This window comes from Nyctereutes procyonoides, unplaced genomic scaffold (genome assembly GCF_905146905.1).
Source record: "Nyctereutes procyonoides isolate TBG_1078 unplaced genomic scaffold, NYPRO_anot_genome, whole genome shotgun sequence".
Taxonomy (NCBI): Eukaryota; Metazoa; Chordata; class Mammalia; order Carnivora; family Canidae; genus Nyctereutes; species Nyctereutes procyonoides.
Genome location: NW_026575159.1, coordinates 20582200 through 20603937, shown reverse-complemented (window position 1 = coordinate 20603937; position 21738 = coordinate 20582200). Strand labels below are relative to the sequence as shown.

The window sequence follows — 21738 nt, the reverse complement described above, 5'->3', positions numbered from 1 at the left end:
CCCAACCCAACCCACTGAAGTGTCCTCACTTCTGAGGGTGATCCCCAGGAAACAGACAGCAGCACTGGGACAGAGGGGAATAACTAGGATCCTGGTGTCCGTGGGAGCAAGAGTCTGTGATGAGGACAGCAGGAAGGGAGAAAGTTTACCTGGGGAAATTGTGAAACAAGTGACATAACAGACTAGTAGCACCCAGAAGCTTTTGGCCCATTGCTATGCGTTCCTAAGCTGGGAGCATCTCAAAGGCTAAAAATGCTGAGGCCATCAGAGGTGGCAGGCAGGGGTGACAATTCAGAGAACTGACCTCAGTACCAGCCAGGTGTCAAGTTGAAGGGGAAAGTCACAGGGAGGCAGTAAAGCTCACCGCTGAAGCAGACGCTCTGCTGCCGAGCGACCTGGGCTGGAGGTGAGGCTCCACCACTTCCTTCCTGTAAGACCTGGCTCCCGTAGGGCCCACCTCCCTGACCTTATCTGTGTTACAACCTAGCAGGGGGCCTGTAGACCTGAACCGCGCCTATGCAAAGCACGACACAAGTGGAGGCGACACAAGTGGAGGCCCGATAAAAGATCACAGGCCTATCTAGGAACCATCCTGTGCTACACCCCTTCCAATAGTACTTGGCAAATCCCGAGGGGTTCCAGAGTCTCCTGTGAGGCCCCTCCAGGGGGCTTGATCAAGGGGGGTAGGGGGAGGCCAGCACAGGGACCACAACCCAATTTAACCCAAACACATAGATTTCAGTTGGAAAAGGGGTTTGAGGGCTTTGAGAAAGCATCTGCTTAACTTTCCTACAGAAAGAAATGAGGCTTCACAGAGCCAAGGGTCTCATCTAAACACACACAGCAAATCAGCAGTGGGGAAGAAATGGTGCAGCTGGAGACCCTGACTCTCAGGCAGCTGGTTCAAAGGCTGGGGAACCTGGGTGCGCACCCCCAAGGTCAACTGCGCAAGGGGCTCGGGTGTCTTGGCACCTCAAGAGCAAGTCCACAGCCCCCACTCTCACAGCCAGGTGAAAAGAGGGGAAGGAGAAGCAAGTGGAGAATGAAATTCAAGGCAGAGAGAGAGATATCTCCCTCTACTTCTCAAAAGAGGGACGGTCAACCCTAGATCCCTCCCCAGAGCTGAGGGGGGACAGGACCAAGGGGACTCAGTTCATACATGGGAGGAATGAGAGAAGTAAGGGACTAAGGAGGAGAAACCAGTTCCTTCCTTGTTAAGAAATCACTACTCCCAGATACTCTTGACAAGTCTTACCCAGTCGTGTATGGTCTCTATCGGCCCATAATGCAGACCCACCCAAGGGGCTATGCAACTTCTCCCTGGGCAGGGAGGACAGAACAAGACTTCTCATAAGTGAAAATGATTTCAAGTGACCATAAGTCAACTGTCAACCCAAGAATCAGCTTGGTGTGGAAGAATCCATCAATTCCTACAGCAATCATGGGTAATGCCACTCATCTCCAGCTTCCCCAGTGCTGGGTCCTAATGGGCTTCCCATGTGATCCTTAACACTGAAAGCCAGGCATATTGTCCTCAAGTCATAGATGGGTAAAACGAGGCTCAAAGAGCTTCTTCAAGACACAGCCAGATTCGAAGGCATACTGTGCCGAGTGACCTGTGCTAATAACAAGACCTGTGTCATAAAGCCCTTTCTCAAGTCCTGTTGCTTCTCCTCCCACCCTTCCTATTGGAAGTCCTTGTTTTAAGGGCATTAAATCTATATGAGGCTGATTTTATTCAACAAGATGCAGATTGCACAGCACAGGAGGGATGCTAGCAACAGTGAGGCCAACATCACACATGCTATAGAGGGGACTCCTGTTCCAGACGAAGATTGGGAGAGATGACCCCTGAGAGTTCTTTATACCCTGAGAGTCTGTGAGTTTTCAAACTGAAATTTCCATTCCTATGCAATTACTCCTCCTGGGCTGAATGCAGGCATTTTTTTTTTTTCAAGTCCAGAGATGTAAACCTCACTCTTCTTATGGACAACAAGGCTCTTTGAAATCCATCCTGGCTTCTCCCAAGGCTAGCCCCAGCCTTCCTGGGGAAGGAGGTTTCAGCTGGGGAGCCAGGCGCGCATGACAGCCAGGCAGAGATAAACAGGACTAGAGGAGCCTCCTGACCCCACAGGATGTGGTGAGGTAAAGCAGTGAGACAAAAATCAGAGAAAGCTATCGAGAAATACAAACAGTCTATGCAGAGCTTTAACAGGAATGAGCTTTAACAGGGGCTTTTCTTCTTCTTCTTCTTCTTCTTCTTCTTCTTCTTCTTCTTCTTCTTCTTCTTCTTCTTCTTCTTCTTCTTCTTCTTCTTCTTTTAAGCTAGGAAGCCCAAAATAGTTGAAAGAGTTGTGTCTCAAAGCTTTCTGAAGAAAAGCCACGTCTTGTTCCTAAGACGAATCTAGGGGCACAAGTGTGGAGTCTGGAGTCAGGAAGACTACAAGGGCCAGCTGAGGTTGCAAACAGAACCCCACGATGCGAGTCTCAACCCCAGCCTTCACACGCAGGAGCCAGTGTGCTGATCAGCACTTCACACAAAGGCTCAATTTTGAAGCTCGCTCATTTTAAGCAAAGGCTGTGCTGCAACTGGCTCTACTTGAAGGCGTCCGCATGGAAAGTAACGAAGTTGGCAGGAGGAACGGCCAAAATCAGCATTCCCAAAGAGAGTTGGTAAACAAGCAGAGGGGAAAAAAAAAGTTGGCCTCATTAAGGATAAGAAAGTACAAATTTAACAAGAAACCGTTTTGCATCTATTGAATTATCATTTTTTAAGCTAATAATACCCGGTGTTGATGAGGTTGTGGTGGAACTGGCATATCCACATGTTGATTGTAGCAACGCCAACAACCTTATTTGAAAGTAATTTGGCAATACGGGTTGAGAGCCATAAAACTGTGCCTTCTGACTCAATAATCCTCCTGCTGAGAATGTGCCCAAAGGATTTTCCAAGAAGGGAAGAGTTCCATGTACAAAGCTCTTCACCGCACCCTTAAGTAGTACAGCAAACCACTGGGAACTTTAATTTTCAACAGCAGAGAACTGGGTTAGAATATAATTTATTGACTTGATGAGCCATTACACGCTCTTTGAAAATGATCGTTCGCAAAGCGCTTCAACAAAATGGAACAATACCTATGATCTAATGTCAGATAAAAAACATGATGAAATATTTCCTACCCCTATGCCCAAATGAAATTGTACGTTAACATGTGGACAGACGTGGGCGCCTGGGTGGCTCAGTCAGTTAAGCATCTGCCTTTGGCTCAGGTCATGATCCCAGGGTCCTGGGATTGAGCCTCCTGTGGAGCTCCCTGCACAGTAGGGAGTCACTTCTCCTCCCTCTGTCCCTCTCCCCGCTTGTTCTCTCTCTCTCTCTCTTCTCGCTCTCTTAAATAAATGGATAAGATCTTTTAGAAAAGAAAAAAGTATGGACAGACATACCACACATCTGAAAGCAATCTGATTGGGGGGAAGGGGGTAGTGTTACCGATTTTGTTTCTCATCCATTTCCATTCTTTTTTTTTTTGAGATTTATTTATTTATTTGAGAGAGAGAGAGAGAGAGAGAGAGCATGAGCCAGGAAGAGAGGCAGAGAGAGACAAGCAGACTCCCTGCTGAGCACAGAACCCAGTGCAAGGCTCAATCCAAGGACCCCAAGATCACAACCCAGGCTGAAATCAAGAGTTGGATGCTCAACCAACTGAGCCACCCATGCACTTCCATTCTGTGTGTAATAAATGACAATGACATTGATGTTGATTTTTTTTAAGAGAGAGAAAGAGGAAATGGTGGGTGGAGAGGCAGAAGGAGGTACAGAGAGAGAATCTTAAGCAGGCTCTACATCCACCACGGAGCCTGACGTGGGGCTCGATCTCAGCACCCTGAGATCATGTCCTGAGCTGAAATTAAGAGTCAGACACCCAACCAACTGAGCTACTCAGGTGCCCCTGATGATTTTTTTTTGGGGGGGGGGGACTTCAATAATGTATAGGAAAGAAATGGGTGGAACACAGGGGCACTAGAAACAGAATTCAGGAGATGAGGCATCTGAGGATCAAGGCAAAGAAACACGATCTCTAATCAGAGAATGGAAAATGTAGGCACAATGTAGGGGTCACATATTAGCAACGGGAGTCTCCCAGGCCCCGTGGTGCTTCCGGCAGTATCTGATCATCTCAGCTTCTATGAGATCAGTCTTCCTCCTCTCTACCACGCCCACGGTGCTCAAACAGGAATAGAAGAGCCCAGATCTGTATATATTTAAATGCCCCATCCTCCTAAAACGAAACTCTGCTGAGAGGCCTAAAAATAATTTATATACCACATTTCCCAAAACCAGTCTTTTACAAGAAGGCACCAGTTTCTACACATGGACCTCTAGGTCGTGCGGGACTTTAATTTTCTATAGCAGAGGACACCGGTGGGATTTCTGGGGTGAACAGCAATCTCAACGGACAGTTGTCCCCACCAGAGGGCCGGGTAGGGGCGTTCAAGTTGGGGGGACAGCGCTAGGGAGTCACAGGTGACCTGAACCCAGCCCCGACGCCGACCCCTCCAGGCCTCCACCGCTGAATCTGTTCTCTCACCCTGTGACCTCAGATCTGCCTCCATCCTGCGGGCATCTTTGAGAACCTTCCTCAGGGGGGTGGGGTGAGGAGTAGGGGAGCCGCGTACACTGTGTCCGGCGCCTGGCAGCGGCGGGTGCTCATGAACTGGTGGCTCGCTGCATCACTCTCATTTCCTCGTCTGACTGATTGGTCTCCCAGTACTGCATGTGCCACGTGTGGGGAGGGAGGGCACACATGCAAATGACCAAGTGTGGCTCAGCCCTGGCTGCCAGCAGGGTCACCTGGTGGCTTCAGAAAGCACAGATGCTCTGGGCCCTCCCAGCACAATGACATCAGAGTCTAGGAGGTGGGGCCCTGGCTCGGCTGCTGAGAGCTGAGCCCTTGGTGCCACGGGGCTAGGGTGCACCTAATGCAGACGAGAGCCACCAGTGACTTCTCCTCCAAAGCCCCAAGCCCACGCCGGCACGAGGAGGGAGTCTTTCTTAATTTATGTAGGCCACGGTTCAACAGCTCCTTTTGGAACACTCTGAGTGACTGGCACATGGCAAGGGGTTCCCCGCTCCCTGCCTCCTGCTCAGCCCAGGGATTTCCTGCAAAGCCGCAGAGCGGGCCAGCTGGAGCCACCTGGCTCGTGGAGGCCACTGGGAAGCACCTGACCAGCACGGGCAGCGACCAGCCAGGGGTGAACACAAGTTCCTGGGGCCCATCCCGGGCAGACCCCGTGAGTCCCTGGCACACATGGGCATGGGCAAGCCTCCTGGGTGCACTGTTGTCAGAGGCAGCCAGCCCAGCACCTCTGGAGGGGGCAGGTGGAAAGTGCAGGAAGATCCCTCATCTGTCAAGTGGGCATAACCTTCCCTGTGCGCTGCTGGGGGCGGGGGTGGGGGTGGGGAGATGCCATGTGCCCCCCGTCCCGTGCCAGGCCCAGAAAAGTCGCTGAAGTGTGGTGGCAGGAGCTGCCTTGGTGTGAAGTGCCGCTGAAGGGAGACGTGGGGACATTCCTTCTGGGTGAAGGTTAACCCTCAACCCTGGGGTTGCAGCAACAGCAGTGCTGGCTTCTTCCCAGGAGCAGGCTGTCCCTCATCGCCCCCGTGAAGCGACCAGCCCAGCCGCTCTCGGCAGAGTAGAAGGGGCTGCTCAAAGGCCAGGACTCTGCTCTTCCCTTCCCCGCTCCCAAAAAACCCACGACAAACGCTTCCTGGACCTCTAAAGCTAGAGGCCACGTTTCTGTCACACAGACAAGTGGCCAAGAACCTCCAGGCACGTCACCCACACGCACTCCAGAAACCCTCACAGTAAGCTTTTGGGGATCAATGCTATTTCTTAGCCCCATTTTACACATAAGGAGAGTGAGGCATGGAGGTCTGCCACCCGGCCAAGGCCACACAGTAAGGCTGGATCTTGGAGCCCGGTGGGTTCCAAAGGGCAGGCTCTCCCCCCACTGCTGCCCACAGTGCCCTGGCTCAGGGGCTGGGCTTCTCTGATTCCTCCCTTTGGCAAAAACACATTATTAGGCTCCTGTTGTATGCCAGCCCAGGACCGGGGGCTGGAGACACAATCAGTCCTCTCAAGAACTTCCTAACCCTGATATTCCTTTTTTTTTTTTAATCCACAGAGACACACACACACACAGAGAGAGAGAGAGAGAGAGAGAGAGAGAGAGAGAGAGAGGCAGAGACACAGGCAGAGGGAGAAGCAGGCTCCATGCAGGGAGCCTGACGTGGGACTCGATCCTGGGTCTCCAGGATCAGGCCCTGGGCTGTAGGCAGCGCTAAACCGCTGCACCACCAGGGCTGCCCAACCCCGATATTCCCGAGGCCCTCACAGGCAATCCTGGACAGATCAAGCACTTGTGAAAAGCCCTCTAAGCAGCGGGGACCTCAGCCACCTCCTGCAGAGGCTGGGCACGGGGTGGGAGCAGTGGGGCACCGGGCTCCAGGGTACAGACCTCGGGGGTGGGCAGACCTGGGTGTGAATGCCAGCTGCCCACGGACGTGCTGGGTGATATAGGGATGCCCGTTCTGCACCCCCTCCCCCGCCATACAGCAGAGGTAACAGGAGCCCCCTCAGAGGTGCTCTGGATGCAAACAAGAAATTGTCTCCAGAACACTCATAGTATGCAACTTGGAACGAGCAGGGGTGAGGAGCCCCGGAGGGGTCCCCAGAAGTATCCTAGAAGGGGCAGGGTCTGAGATGGACTGGGTAGGTTTTAGGTAGGTCAGAGATGCTCCTAGGCCAGGAAGAAAGGACACAGGATAGTCACAGGGTGGGGTTACTAGGGGTTGAAGCGAACCCCGGGCTGGCGTCCTGGGTGACCAGGACAGGGAAGACAGATTTCAGCAGAGCTAATGACAGATCCTAAGACATTATAAATGCCAACGGTGAATGAATGAAGGAGGGAGAGACTGCCAAATCCTATCAGCAGAGGCAAATAGCAAAGTGCATTTATAAACTCGCAATTCTAGGCTCTAAATGGAGTCAGGAAAGCCCTCACCTCGGGACCGGATGGGATTCTCCTCTGCGCTGGTCTCTCAGGGCTGCCGTACGCACAAATGACCACAAACCAGCTGGCCTGAACAGCAGAAAGCTATTCTCACACGGTCCTGGAGGCTGGGAGTCCAAAATGAAGCAGTCACAGGGCCCTGCTCTCGCGGAAGGCCCTAGAAAGAATCCTTGCTTGCCTCTCTCCTGGCTTCTGGCTGCCGGCCATCCCTGGCACCCCTTGGCTTGCAGATGCAGGGGTGTAATCTCTGCCCCCATCTCCACATGGCCTTTGTCCCTGTGTGCGCACCTCTGTCCATCCATCCTCTTGCAAAAACACCAGCCACTGGATTTAGAGCCTGGCCTACTCCAATGTGAGCTCATCGTAACCCCAGGACATCTGCACAGACTCTACTTCCAGATAAGATCCCATTCACAGGTATCAAGGATTAAGACTTAGACAAAAATACCTTTTCAGGGTACACGATTCAACCCACTACCCCCTGCCCGCCCTGCCACGCTTACCACCACCTCTCAGATATGCTGCGCTGGCCAGCTTTCACCTAAGCCAGTGTCCAGGTCAGCTGTGCCCTCTCAGCATCTTCAGGTAGCGGGGGCTCACAGGGCCCCTTCCACAAATCCCCGGCAGAGTCCGGGCACAGCATGGGTGTCAAAGCAGAAAGGCTGCACCTGCCCACCTGGCCCTCATCCTCAGGAACTCCTAGCTGCTGCATTCACATCAGTACCACCTTGGCTTCTTCCTAGTGGTGTTTTTGAAAGGGGGCCACCCCCACCCCACCCCACAACTGACCCAGAGCTCTGCGTTCAAGAGGCACCCAGGTCCAGGGTGTCTGGACAACAGGGGTTCCCAGACCTGTACCTGTTAGAAGGGACGCAGAGCACAGATCCTGCTCCCTAAAAAGCCAGGCAGGTGGGAGCCACTGAAAAGGGGGCATATGCACTCCTGGGTGCAGCAGGTCCCTCCACACCATTTGGATAGATCCCGAACTTCTCCCTCACTGCCATGTGGAAAACCCTGTGCAATCTATCTGTCCAATCAGCCAGGCGGTCCTTCCACAAACATTCCTCGGGCTTCACTCTGCGGCCCAAGATCGTTAGCTGGGCACACCCACAAACAGAAAAGGATGGCAAAGAACAGGAATTGGCACTCCCAGGTCATAGGATTCCAGGGCCTTCGAACCCCAAAGTGCCCTCCCAAGGAAGCACCCAAGCATACCACAGGCATCAACAAACGTTAGTTGCGGTAAACTAACCAGACAGACTTTTCCAGCCCATAAATGAGGCCTGTGTGTGTGCAAATATTTTTCAGTGACCTGCTGTGTGACCTTGGGCCAGTTACAGAACCCCATGAGTGAGCTCAGCTCCTTATCTAGATGTATGACTCTGAGATTAAAAGGAGTCTTGGAGTACTTGGCATACTTTTCCTTTCTGTCTTTATGGCAGGAGGACTGACCAGGTGTGCGGTCCCTTCTTCAGAGAGGTCTCAAAGTAGCCCGTGAAAACACAGTGTGGACTTCCCTGAAGTGGCCTCATTCTCGCAGGGCCACGGTGTGTACAGTTGGACTGTGCCTTGTGCTGGGGGCTGGGCAGCGGCAGGTGCACACCCCGTGGTCCTGCCCAGAACACATCCCGGATGAAGAACATCCCCCCTTCTGAAGGTGGCCCCGGTGTCAGCCCCAATGCCTGCCATTTATCTTCCTTTCCCCCAATATTATATTGCAATCCTACTCTCTGCCACATACTGGGATCTGGGGGATAAGGTGATAAGCCAAGGGACAAAGACCCAGATTTCATGGGACTAATCCTAGGTCGCCCCTCCTCCCACTCTCCCTCCTCCAAGCTCCCCAGGTGTGGCTCCCCTCTTCTGGATTCACTCACCCCTCATCGTCCACAAGAGGCCCCCTAGTCTAGTTTTCCATTCAAAGAAAGGCCCTGCCCTCCTCCTGACCTCTCTCTGTCCCGGCGGGTGGATACTCATTCCTGCCCAAACCATGCAACCTACAATCAGCCTGGGGTGACATCTCAGGAGCCTCCAGAAGCAAACACTCATTACTGGAGGAGCTGTCAGGGGACCAACCCTCCAATCAGTCTTCCTGAGCTGGGGGCAGCAGCCTACGGGGTTCCCCTGCTGGGGGTGCAGGGGCTGGAGGGGAAGGAGGAAGACATTCTGATGTCTCTGCCAGCAGACACTCCTTGCTGTGAACCTAAAAGAGGCAAGGTCCGACCCAATGCACGTGGGGCTTGCACAAAGTCTTTCCCACGCCCCTCTGTGGCCCGAACTTGGCTCTCACATCCTAGCTGAACCAGAGGCCAGAGCCCAGGAAGGGACCACAAGCAGGGACTATCCGGAGCTCCACCTGGGGACTGCGTCGCCAGCCAGCCCTTAAGTAGGAGCACTGAGCTGACAATCAGGAAACTCTCGAGAGAACCAAAGGAGTCAGGTGCCCCCCAGGACTCTGAACCTGCACTGCCCCCCAAAAAAGTGAATCCAGGGGCACCCGGGTGGCTCAGTGGTTGAGTGTCTGCCTTTGGCTCAGGTTATGATCCCAGGGTCCTGGGATTGAGTGCTGCATCGGGCTTCCCACAGGGAGCCTGCTTTTCCTTCCGTCTATGTCTGTCCTTGCCTCTCTCTGTGTGTCTCTCATGAATAAATCAATACAATCTTTTTTTTAAAAAAGTGAATCCACATTAAAACTGCTGTTTGTCAGACCCCACAGCCCCATTTCAAGTGCTCAACAGCCACACATGGCCAGGGGCTCCCCTATCAGCCAGTGCCAGCCACAGGACACTTCCATGCCACAGGAGGCTTCTCACTGCTCCAGAGGTTTCCTATGGCTGCCTGAAAGCGGAACAAGACCCCGCACCACTCTGTGCCCCCCTTTCCACCTGGTCACAAGGAGAGGAAGTGGGTCATGGCTCAGAAATGAACAACAGCAGGTCACAGTCCCAGAACTTGAGTCCTGCCTGCAGCTCTGCCACTTACCAGGTGAGCGACCCCAAGCAACCAGGGTCACCTGTGAGCACCTCAGTCGCCCCATCCATATAATGGGAGTGGAGATAAGCTCCTGGCCCCTTAGGCCCCTTCCTATAGCTTTTCGGACTCCTGAGTGACTCCAAGGCCTCACTGGGCCCCACACCGTAAGGTGGTAATACTGAAAATAATGCTACTGCTAAAGTTTGGGATCTGTGAGATGTTATTAGTACCTTTCTCTTCTCGTTATGCAAACACCAGCTATACTGATCCACCAGAATTTAACGGGCTGCTTAGTAATGAAGTTTAACTTAATGCAAACAAGTAAATGACCTGCTCAGCACACCCCCTGCAAAACTTTTAGAACTGGAATTGCAATTAGTCAATTTATTATGAAATTCTCTTTGACTAGTTTTCCAGCCCGACCTCTGCATTAACATTAGGGTGCCCCCTGAGGGCCTCTACCCATCAGGTACTGGTCCCATAGGGCCCTTGAGCTATGGGCTGCTGTTTCCCATGAGCTGAGAAAGGGGCCAGCACGTGGAGGAAGGACCAAAAAATATTTCTGATGGATGGATGAACTCCTGGCCTCCTGCTCTGAGAGGAAGAGCAGGCCCGCCGTGGGCCAGGAGAAGAAGGCTCCTGACAGACGCAGCACCCCCAGAGCTGCCCTGGATGCACCCTGCTCAGCACACCCCTCCTCATCCTCACACTGCGGGCTGCCTGTGTGCATCCGGGTAGGGCATCACCCCCTCCTTCCTCTGGCTGTGAGCCTTCAACAGCAGGACACATCCCTTCCCCTCTGGCCACCGGGCCCTTCACAAGGGTCCCAGGAAGAAGAAATAATCCCAGACCTGGAAAAAGAGCCCAACTACTCAGTTGACCAACGTGCAAAGTCCAGGCCCCAGGAGTGGGGTGAGCTGCCAGGACGGATCCCCAGGCGCCCAGACCAAAGACCCCGCTGGGCCTCTGCTTCCAGCCCAACCCAGACAGCAGGGGGCGGTGGGGGGCGAGAGGGGGAGGCTGTGGTCAGCCTGGGGCAGGGGCAGGAAGGCTGCCTGGGGGGGAGGGGGAGTGACAGACCCCAGAACTTGAAACACACCCCGTGGACACTTCCAGGAGGAAGAGATTGCTGGGCCAGATGAGACCCCGATTCTGTAGGGGAAAGAGAGGAGCCACGAGCCAGGCCAGGCCACCACCTCAGTGGGGACCTAACAGCAATCACACAGATGTAGGTCTCAGTCTGTTCCTCTGTTAAAGGGAACATTAAAATGGAGAAGAACCGGGGCGCCTGGGTGGCTCAGCGCTTGAGCATCTGCCTTTGGCTCAGGGCATGATCCCAGGGTTCTGGGCTCGAGGGCCGCATCGGGCTTCCTGCATGGAGCCTGCTTCTCCCTCTGCCTGTGTCTCTGCCTCTCTTTCTCTCCCTCCCTCCCTCTCTCTCTCTCATGAATAAATAAATAAATCTTTAAAAATAAAATAAAATGGAGAAGAAACCCATCAGACTCCCCCCCCCCCCCAAAAAAAAAGCCCAAGCCTGGAATTTAGGAGACGAGACCCAGGTCCTAACAACTTGGAGCCCCTCCGCCTACAAAATAAGATCACAGCTAAACCAAACCATCGTTCATGTTGCAACTAAACTAAAATAAACTCAGTGAGTAGATGACACCCATCTCAAGGTTCTGGTCTTCAGATGAAGAAGCAACATACGTATCAAAACCCCTCTAACCTGTAAAGCAGTACACAGGAGGATAATGTGTAGAGCAACAGCCTCCTAAACGGATGAGACTCTCCCAATGCGTCCAGCTCCCTGTTCACAGTTCTACGCCTATCGCCTCCTGGTCTCACAACAAACTGGTAATACACACACGTGCTCCCATTATACCCATTTCACAGACTGAAATAAGTGATATACTGTCAGCCACTGTTGAAGCCAGGAGTCAGACCCAGGAGGAGGGACCCCAGAGACCCACAGATCACTACCACTCGTCCTACAAGGACTGGAAGGTGAATCCTAAGGGCATGCAAAGAAAGAGGAACGAACATTCTTTGCTTTTTAGTTTTGCAAACACAACCCGTGCCACTGGATGGTTTTGAGAAGAGAAATGCGTCCAGGGTGTCAGGGGCACGAGGCTCCACCACGGCGGTACAGACAGGGCTGTGGTCGTCAATCTTGGGAGCCCTCAAGGCAGCGCACACACACACACACACACCAGTATTTTCTAGCACAGTGCAAGGCGCTGAATCCATGCAGGGGCCTACAGACGCCAACAGCATGTTGGATCCTTAACCGCCTATTAACCCTCAAGCATATCACACACCTTGTCCAGGAGTTTCTCCAGCAGAACCCCACTCCCAGGTCAGGCCCTGTCACCTCTCTGCCACTTTCCTTATCTTTTGTCTGTAAACACGGCAAGGGCAAGCTATCTGAAGTGCCAACCTCACGCTCTCACACCTTTGCTTATTCCCGCAACTCTCCACTGTCCTCAGGACAAAGTCACATGGTCTTTCCAAGGGTCTGGTCTCGGCTTCCCCCTCCCCACCCTCCTCCAACACACAGCACCCCTGCCTGCCTCTTCTCCACCTCAACTTCTTCCTTCCTAGTCAAGTCCACGCTGTGGGACGTTGTGTGTGCTAACGGCAACCTGTGTCTCCAGCATAGCATTCAGACCCACTACTGTGATACCCAGTCTTTCCTCCCACTCTCCCCTGCCTGGAGGCCAACAGCTCTCCAAGGGAAGAGAGCATCCTGCTTAGTTCGGTGCTCCCAGGAGCCAGCACCACACCTGGACTATAGTACATGCTCAATTAAAACTGTTGCATAGTGAAGTATATCCTGCATTTTGAAGTGTCCCAGGAAGTTGAAAGAAAATATGCATATCGGATTTAAAAAAAAAAAACGAAAACAGAAAAGGATTATCTCTGCCTCAGTTATTGTATCTGCAAAGTGGAGACAGACTCCAGAACAGGGTGGACAGGAAGGAAGTACTCAAAGCAAGCCCCACAGAGGCCTCCAGTGATAAGTGTTCTCTTCTCCTATCTTCAGCTTGCTGATTTCCCTATCAGAATGCATCCATCCAGAAGGCTCAGGGGTGACAGGCTCTGCCACAGAGATCCTATCTCCCACCAACTGAACTTCAAAAGCATCTTTATCTGCAGAACCCACCTCAAGGAAGGTTGATTCCTAGCTCCTCTTGGTAATCCTTTTATTCTAGGCCTGCCGGGCACACCCATCTAGCTTTATCAGCAACACCCCAAAGCTGTTGTCTTTCCAGGAAGGGTGTCTCCTATCAACAGACCTCCAGGAGGTGAACGGAAGTGAGAGCCACCAAGGCCCAATCCTGGTTCATGCTGCAGGCCTGCCACCTTCTAGCTGGGTGACCTGGGACCAGGCAGCCCATCTCTCGGGGGCTCTTTCCCCCGCCCTCCCTGTATAAGGAGAGGATGAGAGGCTCAAGGCTCCTCCAGCTTGGAAAATGCAATAACAATAATAGTTTCAGGGGCTGGGCCAGATAAGCAGAATTGATACCATGACTGCCTGTGTTAATCCCTTCTGGCAAACAAAGGGAACTGGTAAGCAGAAAGAAATCAGGGATATTTCCAGTAATTCTGTTATCCAGCTTTTGCTGCAGATGACAAAATTGCCGTGTGCCAGAGAGCTCTTCCCAGAATGGCTTCTGCATCTGGGGAAGACCAGAGAGGGAGGAGACACACCCAAGAAAGAGAACATTAGGGACAGTTAAGTGAATGCCAGTTCCCTGCTTCCAGGAACTAAGGTTACGCTAGTAAAAATTCTGTTGGGGCCTCTTCTGTGTTGGTTTGGGGGCAACAGGGGAGGGGTGAGAGCCTGGAAGAGAAGCAGGCATCTGGACCTCCTGAGGGGCTGGCCACCTCAGTCCTAATCGGCTCCTGGCATTGCACACCTGGCTGGCCCTCAGCCTCCTTGAACCTCAGACACTGAGCAGCTGCACAGAGAACGCCTGCAACAATCCGCAGCAGCGCCTGGCACAGAACGGATGTCCCCTTCCTGCCTCCTCTCCTTAGGGAGTCTGCCATGAGCTGAGCAACGCTCAGCCACGACCCTGGAGCTTTTTGCTTCTGTATCTCCAGAATCTAGCAAGACTTGGAAGACAGCAGTTGCTTAGTAAATGTTCAGCAAATGCAGGATGCAGATGAAAACCTAAGGCAGGAAGCCATCTGAGGACAGATGGATGTGAAATGCACTAAAACGCCTGAGCACTCGGGAGCTGCCCCCCATGGCCCCCTGGATTCCTCCCTGAGAGCTGCGGAGGTGTCCACCCCACCCCACCCCACCGAGAGCAGTGCAGGGCGATGACAACACGGAAGGACCCAGGCCGACTACAGGCCCCAACCTTCGTGCCACCAAGGACAAGCTGTGTGAGCACAAACCACCTCCTGAGCCCTCACCAGCCCTGTTTCCGTAGCACCTGCCTTGTAGGGAGTCATGAGGACTCCGTGAGCAAAGAGGTCGAAGGTGCTCAGGTGTGTCTGGCACCTTGGTACCCAAGCCCGGAGCTATGGGATCACCATTCTCATCATGGCTACTCAGAGCGGGAGATGTACATCCCCAATTCCAGATCACAGAGGTCAAGACACACTTGACCTTTGGACCTGGAATCCTAAATCCCTCAGACAAATCCTGGCTCTCCCACAAGTGGCCTCCCGAGAAACAGATCTCCAAGCCTGCTCTGTCTTCCACGAGGGGAAGATCCAACGGCAGGAGCAGAAGGCTTTCTGCAGTGGGTACCAGAGGTGCTGAATAATTAGATTTATTTGAATGAACGAATTACACGGTCTCCCACCCTTAGGTCCACCGGCCCACCAACCACTCTGCACATTTCTGTGTGATTCCTCGCCCACGCCCTCCGCAGGTCCTTTCCATTCGTTCCCCACCCCCTCTCCTGTAAGGTGCCCTCTGCCATGACCGCCCAGCTGGGCTTTCGGGGCCGGGGAAATTAGGAACTGCAGCCACACTGTGCGGAATGCCAGCACCCACGGATCACACAGCAGCTCCCGCACCCACCCAGCGGCTTCACCTGGTGGAACAAGAGCAACACTGGAAACTACACCCCACAGCTCACATTTCCCTTGCTGCCTGCCACACCGCCTGTGTGCAGTTCTGGGGAATCACAGTGGCATGAGCTGTACAACGTATGCTGCCACCCTCGGCTTACTTGCCTACCGACCAGAGCTCGGGCGACGAAGCCAGGCTGCCTGGACTTGAATCCTGGCGCTGCCGTGTAAGAGCTGTGTGACCTTGGGCAAACGGGTCGACCTCTCTGTGCCTCCTTAGCTATAGCAGGGGGATCCGAAATCGCCCTTGCCTCTGACCACTGCTGTGAAAGTTGGTTCATTTGTGGGCAGCGCTGGCAGTCAGCGAGGGCCACGCAGGGGGCAGCTGAGCTGTTGTGACAGTGGGCTACGCGCACACTCAGATGAAGAGGAGCATCTGTGGACAGGGTGGGGAAAGCGGAGGAAACAGTGCTATGTGGCTCAGTGTTCCCAGGGCGCCGTCATTCCCCAGGTCTCCACTCTGGAAAGGGAGCTGTGGGGTCTCACTGGGGAGGAGCAGTGGAGACACCAGGCAGAGGAAGAGGAGAAGAGGCAGACTCACAAGGCCTCTGTCATGGGCGTCACTCCCAGCATCGCCCCACTATAAAAATAGGACAGCTTGACTCCGTTTTGTAGATGAGGCTCCCGGGGGCTGAACAACTTGCCCCAAGCACTCTGTCCTCTGACAGGGCAAGGGGACTGTGAAGAAATGAGCTGTGTGACCCTTGAGAAGTCACTGTCGCAGAGTGTGGGGCTCTCTGCCTATAACACGGACCCTGTACCCGCCCCCCCTTTCCAGCAGAAGCTCCGCTTAAAACCTGAGTGTGAGGAGAGGTTCGTGTGATCAACACCTGGAACTCAGGAGCAGAGTGTGGATCCTGCCACTCCACGGGCTGCGCAACATCGGGCAAGTTACTCGACATCTCTGAACCTGAGCTTCCATACGTGCAAAACGGAGTAACAATAGCTAAGATCAAGGGAACAGTGGTTGGAAAAGCTCTTTGAGAAAAGCACTGAAACACCATGCAAGTAATACGAGTAAAACACCAAGGCCCGTAATACTGGTTAACTTCTACAGAGAGGGATAAAAAATAGTGACGTTGGTGATGACGGATGCCTGGGCGGCTCAGTGGTTGAGCATCTGCCTTCAGCCCAGGGCGTGATCCTGGAGACCTGGGATCGAGTCCCACGTCAGGCTCCCTGCCTGGAGCCTGCTTCTCCTTCTGCCTGTGTCTCTGCCGCTCTCTCTCTGTATGTCTCTCAAGAATAAATAAATGAAAAATCTGGGATCCCTGAGTGGCGCAGCAGTTTGGCGCCTGCCTTTGGCCCAGGGCATGATCCTGGAGTCCCGGGATCGAGTCCCATGTCGGGCTCCCGGCATGGAGCCTGTTTCTCCCTCCTCCTGTGTCTCTGCCTCTCTCTCTCTCATAAATAAATAAATAAACAAATAAATAAATCTTTAAAGTATAAATAAATAAATAAATAATCTTTTAAAAAAAAGATTCTATCATGAGAATGTAGCCTATGACTATTCTCTTAAAAAGCCAATGGAATAACACCATGGAGCTGCTACAAAAAAAGGCACATTCCAGGTCAGGTTCAAAGCAGACCCTGTTTTCAGCGTTAGCAGGGGTTTGTGAGACTTCAAGAAAAAAAATTAAACTGGGGCTGTTTCTTTCCTTTGCCAGGCAAGATGGAAAAGAGGCAGCAGTCCCTGGCCTCCAGCCCCCGCCCTCGCCGTAGCTCCCTGCCTATCCCTGCACCGTCTGGAAAGACAGACCAGGCTCTGTCCCGGAGCAAACACGGTGGCCTGCTGCTCCCAGCCCGCCGGCCAGGAGACCGCCTTTGATGGTGCTGGACCGGGGAGGGCGGCCCACTCGAGGCCACAGCCACCGCCCCGGCCCCGCCAGCCTGGCTCAGCTCCGTCCTTCCTGGAGGAGGAGCGCTCGGACTCTCCCTGGAGCAGCTGAGCGCTGCCGCCAGAGCCAGGGTGCTCCCCGCTTGAGTGTGGGTCCCACACATCCTTCTCGTATTCCAGGTCAACATACTGTAGTCGTCGACTTGTGTGTCTACGACACCAGAGGTGTTTGAAGACACTGTCCCAGGCAATCTCTGTCAAGAAGTGGTGGTGCGGGGCGGTGTGTAAATTCACCGCTCAGGAGGCCAGGTTTGAGTCCTGAGTTCGAATTCAGCCCCCCGCCCAGACTAACAGCCCCTTGGGCACGTTACTAAGTATCCTTGACTGTTGCGCACAATTCCAAAATCTAAGCAGCTCGCCAGGTCAGCAATTTTTGGTAATTTTCAAGCTTGACTTCAACTAACATGAGGCTACCTGTTGGTTTTATTTGTCCCACTTGGTGTGAAAATTAATATTTTCCCCACAGAGCTTAGTTAGTTGATGGCACTGCCCCCAGACACACGGTCTATTACTCTGCTAGGGCTACTGTACCAAAATGCCACAGACGGAGAGGCTTTAATAACAGAAGTTTATTTTCTCCTAATTCTGGGGCCTCAAAGTCCAAGACGAAGGTGTTAGCAGGTTTGGTTCCTCCTCAGCTCTCTCCCTCCTTGCCTGCACATGGGTCACCTTCCTTGCTATGTCCTCACGTGGTCCTTCCTGCGGGCGCACATCCCCAGTGTCTCTCTTTGTGGGTCCAGATTTCCCAGGCGACGAATTGAGATGAGAACCGCCCCCCCCCAACCCAATAGCCTTATTTAACTGAACCGCCTCTTTAGGCCCTACCTCCAAACAGTCCCCTTCGGAGGTGCTGGGGAATAGTCTTCAGGGGTCACGCAGGGGAGTGCACGCACAAACATGCACAAAGCACTGGCCCACGCCCTGCACTTCCCACCAGGAGGGTCTCCGTGGGACACGAGGACATGACATGGTCACAAGCAGTGCTTGCTGGGTGGGTCTAGGTAGAGGACGTGCAACCACACTAGATACTGCTTCTTGGAGAAACGCCTCTACCGGTTACCACACAGGCTTTGCCAGGTCTCTCTCACCTCCAAGAATGATTCTCAATATGCCGAGACCTACACAGCAGGCAGAGCTGGCGACGGGGCCAGTGTGCCCTCCAAGGGCAAGTCTTCTTCAGGGTCCTTGCCAAGGAATGACAAAAGCCCAGTGTCTGTTTTTATTTCGGCCTCTGTTCGTGGTCTGTTTTCTAGTAACAAACTAAGAAGTATTCGAGATTGTTCTATTTGAAGTTTGGTGGGGGTTTTCTCCAAAGTCCTGCAGCCACGTCCCTTGGCCACACACTGGTTTTCTGTGTGTCTTCTGCAGCTGGAATTCCATTGGGAAGGGGAAAGGGTGTGTCAAGCTTGCTTCTGACCCATCTAACTGGGCTCCAGTCAAAAAAAAGCCAGTCATCTAGGAAATCCACATGGAAATGGGCTCACAACAGATTTTTTTTTTTTTAAGTATTAGAAGGGGAATATTTAATCCTCTGAATCAGGAGATCTGGGTTCAGCCCCAAATTGGCTAACTCTGAGCTTCAGCCTCAGCTTCTTTGTCTGTAAAATGGGAGCAAATTATCTGCTCAACTGATCCCATGGTGAGCCTGAAAGAAGCGTGGGCAGTGTTGTTCCTGCCAGACCCAACACTAGACGCTTCCAGAAAAGTGGCTGGCTCATACTAAACACTCAAAATATGTTAGCTATGATGAACTATCCCTCCACCTTTCTCTACAGCCCTCCTGATAAAGGGATTCAGAAGAACCGGATTTTATCAATGAAGGCGACAGTGCTGGCATCGGATCAGGTCCTCAGGGCAACCTCAGAGCCCACCTGCCCAGGCACCACATGCAAAGAGCCAAGGAGAGGCCCTCCTGCACAGGGAGGCTGTGGTAGGGTGACCCCCCCCGCCTTGCAGATCAGGGCCACCGATTATCCAGAACTACTCCAAAGGACAGAGATGGCCTAGCCCTGACTTTGCAGCAAAATGAGTAACAACACACTATCGTCTTCATCTCAGGGGCCAAATTCCCCTCCTCCAGGTAAAGAAGGGCAGAGCAGCTTCTGTTTGCTGGAGAGAATGATCTGGAAAACGCAGACATGATCGCGGCAAGGCATGACCTGTAAACACACCTCGGAAGCAGGCCTGCCCACTGCTCTGAGCTGTGACCTTGCTGACCTTCCCAGCCTGGGCCTCAGATGCCTCGCCTGAAAAGGGGACGTACAGGCATCTCGCTTCCCAGGGTGGCTGTAAAGTCTAAAGGAGTCAACGGATACACAAAGCTCAGCACAACATAAGTGCCAACATATGCTCGTGCCTTCTAGGATAGCAGGTTACCAAAAAATTGGCCGATATTCAAGATGCAAAGGAAGCATCATATAAAACGCCTAAGGAATCGAGGGGGCTGGAAGGAGGGAACGGGCTTTGCGGCCCTGGGGACATTTTTGCCGAGTAAGCAGTAATAAGGGTGTGTGTTAATACAGCCTCGGCGCTCAGGGAGCTCAAAGGGCTTTAACAGACATGATCTCACTGGGATTGTTTTATTAGCTTCTCAGGCAGGTTAACAGGTTCCCCCATCCCCGCTGAGACAGTGAAACTGCAGGCTGCCCCGGCCTCTCCTGCCAGGGGAGCAGCCTTTCTGGGCCTACCTGCATGGCAAAGCCCCAAGATCTGGCTCTCGACCTACAATCTGTCACAAGCCAGGCGTCGCAGGAGGAAATTAATTTTTTAAAAAATAAAACTTTCCTAGAGCAATATTCAAAAGATTCTGGCTTTGTTTCTATAAGGAGCAAGAGCAAGGAGGGGAGAAGGGAGGTCTGGGGTCAGCCCCGGGCTGAATCCCGGATGTGGTGCTCGGTCTGCAAAATGGGGCAAACGCCTTTCTCCTCCAAGGGCTGTGCCAAGGACCAGCACCGTGAGGATGGTGAGGTTCCAGAGCCATCGAGGCACAACACTTCCCAGGGATGGTTGCTGTTGCTGTACCCGCTCCCCTCTGGTACACGCTTGTCATCTCTCCCGCCAGGAGCTCCCTTCTGCTCTCATCTCCAGACCATTCCGTGATCTCCTGAGCTTACTCAGAGCCACACTGTGAGGTTCTCTTCCTCTTGATGATTCTAAGTCCTGCATCCGGGGGCCAAGCCTGAGCTTTCCCTCACAGCTGCGGCTCAGGTAGAAGGATGGACAGGAGCCTGGACACTTCTCTGTATAAGGAGCCCTCGGCTTCTGTATGACGGAGCTCTGGGAGAGTGGGGGCCAGCTCCCAGCCAGATACCTCCCCCTTCACTGAAACGGGGGCCTGAATCCCCATGTGATGGCTCAATGGAATGAGATCATGTCTATGAAATGTTTCCTAAAGTGTGAAAGTGCTGAGGAGGCCGATGCTGTGTTCCACTGTCGCCCCCACCTCTTCGAGAGGGGAGGCGCCTCTTGGTGGCTGTGGAAGACAGGTGGGAAGGAGGGACTGTGGATCCAGGGTGCACGCTGAGGGGCCTGGTCTCGGGACTGCAGCCTGGGCCTGGGGCAGGTGCCAAGGGCCAGGAAAGAGGGGCCCGGGCCCTCGGAGTACAAGTCAGTCCTGCCAGGCCCATCTCTCCCATATGTGATTCCCAGCGGTCTCCTCACCCTTCGGCCACCTCTTCTTCCCAGAGTCCCTTAAGCAAATTGGCCACCTGTGCTTGGTGACCCTGTAGCCCTCTCCCTGGTGCCCACTGGTGAAAGTGGAAGCTCCACCCGCCCATCCCACACAAGCCCCACGGAGCAGGGGGAAAGTTCATGCTCTAGACTCTGGGGGCCACTGACGCCCACCTAGAAAGCTCCGCTGATGCTTCCTCGCCTTACAGCACAGCTCTGTGGCTCAGGCTAGACAGGCAGACCACAAGCCTGCACGAGCGAGGGGACCCAGAGACACCCGGGGCTCATCTCTCTGGCCGTGAACCAGGCATCATGACAGCAGCAGGTGTATGCAGGGTTCAAGGCACCCAGCGTCACCCGAGCCGGGTGAGCTACTTTCTCTTGTTAGCCTTCATGCGGCTGAGCCTGCATCCTCTTCGGTGAAAGAGAGGTTAGAAGAGCACCTGCCCCAGAAGTTTATTGAGAGAAGTGAATGAGAAGATGTTTGTAAAGTGTTTGGCGCAGCATCTGACACCAAGTACGTGCTCAACAAACGAGTGCTCCATTGGCTTTAAGTAGGAGGAGGAATCCAGGTCCTACAGCACAAAACTCTGCCAGGAACCAGGGCCGTCCAAGGAGGGGTTGGCCTGAGCCTGAACAAGAAGAGTCTCTGGCCAGTGACTAAGGCCTGGCTACAAGACCCAGCGGCGCGGGCAGGACAGGCTTGGGTCGGCGCCCCGGCTGGACTGCGTTCAGGGTGATGTGTTGTTACCGTAAGGCCTGAGTAACTCTGAGGCCAGCACTGGCCTCCCCGGCCCCGGGGGCCTGACACTCACTGATGAGCCAGGAGAGATGCTCTGTAAAGGAGGCAGAGACTCCAAAGCCCTCAAAACTACGAATGATGACAAAGACGGGGACGAGGCCGGGGAGGAAAGGACAGATTCACGGGCACGTGTTGTTTAATAAAAGCCACCCTCTGCTTAACCATCTGAGGTGTTACCGAAGCACGGCAGGTCCGGGGGCCCGGCTGTTCTGGGACAGAAGCCAGAGTCAAT

The 21738-nt window shown here is 53.5% G+C and overlaps 1 long non-coding RNA gene across 7 annotated transcripts in view; it reads right to left on the bottom strand.

Moving 5' to 3' along the window:
- LOC129502410 (uncharacterized) overlaps nucleotides 1-21738 on the bottom strand; it is a 234571-nt gene that overhangs the window by 91659 nt on the left and 121174 nt on the right. The gene's annotated exons all lie outside the window — the stretch shown is intronic.